The sequence below is a fragment of the Triturus cristatus genome, chromosome 8, assembly GCF_964204655.1.
Source record: "Triturus cristatus chromosome 8, aTriCri1.1, whole genome shotgun sequence".
In the NCBI taxonomy this organism is placed as follows: domain Eukaryota; kingdom Metazoa; phylum Chordata; class Amphibia; order Caudata; family Salamandridae; genus Triturus; species Triturus cristatus.
In genome coordinates, this window is record NC_140591.1 from 57224846 (window position 1) to 57227467 (window position 2622).

General features: G+C 37.8%; 1 non-coding gene across 1 annotated transcript; it reads left to right on the plus strand.

Moving 5' to 3' along the window:
* The first annotated feature begins 921 nt into the window (after positions 1-921).
* Positions 922-994, plus strand: TRNAF-GAA (transfer RNA phenylalanine (anticodon GAA)). The gene has a single exon. It is a non-coding gene; the product is annotated as a tRNA-Phe (tRNA).
* The last annotated feature ends 1628 nt before the right edge of the window (positions 995-2622 follow it).

Here is a 2622-nt window from a genome sequence, read left to right on the forward strand (position 1 = left end):
TTCAACTTTACCTGCTTTATTTGCCAATTCTTCCTTTAATTGAAAGTAAAGCTTTGCCTGCATCAGCCTCGAGTTCCCCTTATACAAAACTGTTAGTAGTCAGATGACCTAGTTTGCCTACCCTCGCCATATAGGTCTGTGTGTCTGAGTATAAGTCCATTCATAGTTTACAAACATCTTCTAACTAACTTGGCTCCTAAAAAGGAAATTCACCCATCAGACCAATTTAGCTGCTGAATAATATTGGACAATTTAACACATAACTGCACATGCAGATAGAATGACCAGGGTCTGCATTTATCTTTAACAATTATCAAAAATACAACAGAAGGCCAAAATGGCCAGCTGGATGAAATAGCTCAGTTGGGAGAGTGTTAGATTGAAAATCTAAAAGTCCCTTGTTCAATGCTGGGTTTCGGAAAAGTCTGAGAGGTTTCTTGCTTCTCACAAAATATTTCTTGGTATCAGCTCAAGTTTTTCTTTCTTTATTTATCAAAATATTTGATCAACTGATCGACAACATGATCAATTCAACATAGAATTGTCTTTCTGTCCTCCTTGTAAATTTGCTTCCACCTCTCTTGCATTCAGCTTCGACTACAAATGTTTCCTATTTCATGCTTTTTTCTAAAGTAAACTCTTGTCTGCATCAGCTTCCACTTCTCCTTGAACACAGATTTCAGTATTCAGATGACATAGCTTACCTACTCAGGCCAAATACCTCTGTGTAATATGGTGCTAGTCCATTCAGAGTAAAAAACAAAAGCTACCTAACCTGGATCCGAAAAATGCTATTTACCTATTGCACCCGTTAACTGATGAATGATACAGGACATCTTAAAACATAGCTCTAGCATGAGGTTGAGCATCTATTTTCTTGGGAAGTTTAAAAGAAAGGATGAAGACGCAAACTACCAGCAGGCCGAAATAGCTCAGTTGGGAGAGCGTTAGACTGAAGATCTAAAGGTCCCTGGTTCAATCCCGGGTTTCGGCACAATTTCAACTTCTGCTTTTCATGTCACAAAAGCTGTTTGGAGTTAAATCAACGCTCTTCTTTATCAAAACCTTTTATCAATCTGATCAACAACACAATCAATTCAACATATTATTTACTTTCTGTCTTCCTTTCAAACTTGCTTCCACCTCTCTTGTATTCAACTATGCCTCATTTATTTGCAACTTCTTGCTTTATTTTAAAGTAAAGCTTTGCCTGCATCAGCCTCCAATTCCCCTTATACAAAACTGTCAGTAGTCAGATGACATAGCTTGCACACCCTGGCCATATAGGTCTGTGTTTCAGAGTATAAGTCAATTCAGAGTTTAGAAAAAAAATATTCTACCTACCTTGTCCCCTAAAAAGGATATTCACTCATCAGACCAAGTTACCTGCTGAATGATACTGGACACTTTAACACATAACTATAAACGAAAATAGAATGACCAGGTTCTGTATGTCTCGTCTACAATTATTAATAATACATCAGGAGGCCACAGGGACTTGTTGGCTGAAATATCTCAGTTGGGAGATCGTTAGACTGAAGAGCTTAAGGTACCTGATTCAATCCTGACTTTCAGCACAGTGCGAGGGGATCCTACATTCTTGCAAAATATTTCTTGAAATCAGCTCTAGTTTTTTTTTCTTTATTTCTCAAAATATTTTATCGACTGATCAACAACATGATAACTTCAACAAAAAGTTGTCTTTCTGTCCTCCTTCTAAACTTGCTTCCACCTCTCTTTCCATCAGCTTTGATGACGAATTTATCCCATTTTATACTTTTTTCAAAGTAAACTCTTGTCTGCATCAGCTTTCACTTCTCCTTGAACAAAGTTGTCAGTATTGAGATGACATAGCTTACCTACTCAGGCAACATACGTCTGTGTAATACAGTGCTGGTCCACTCAGAGTTTTAAAAGAAAAACGACCTAACATTTATCCCAAAAACGCTACTCACCCATTTCACCAGTTAGCTGCTGAACAATGCAGGACACATTAAAACACAGCTCTAACCTCAGATTGAAAATCCAGGTTCTGCATCTCTGTTCTGGGATTGTTCAAAAAAAGAGGCTGAATACTATAGCTGCTGGCAGGCCGAAATAGCTCAGTTGGGAGAGCGTTAGACTGAAGATCGAAAGATCCCGGTTTTCGGCACATTTTGAACTTCTGCTTTGCATGCCACAAAGACTATTTTGAGTCAACTCATATTGACTTTGTTTATAATGACCAAAACCTTTTATCAAGATAATCGACAATACAATTAATTCAACATATTATTTACTTTCTGTCTTTCTTTCAAACTTGCTTCCACCTCTCTTGTATTCAACTTTGCCTCCTTTATTTCCCAATTCTTCCTTTAATTGAAAGTAAAGCTTTGCCTGCATCAGCCTCCAGTTCCCCTTATACAAAACTGTTAGTAGTCAGATGACCTAGCTTGCCGACCCTCGCCATATAGGTCTGTGTTTCTGAGTATAAGTCCATTCATAGTTTACAAACATCATCTAACTAACTTGGCTCCTAAAAAGGAAATTCACCCATCAGACCAATTTAGCTACTGAATAATACTGGACAATTTAACACATAACTGCACATGCAGATAGAGTGACCAGGTTGTGCATTTATCT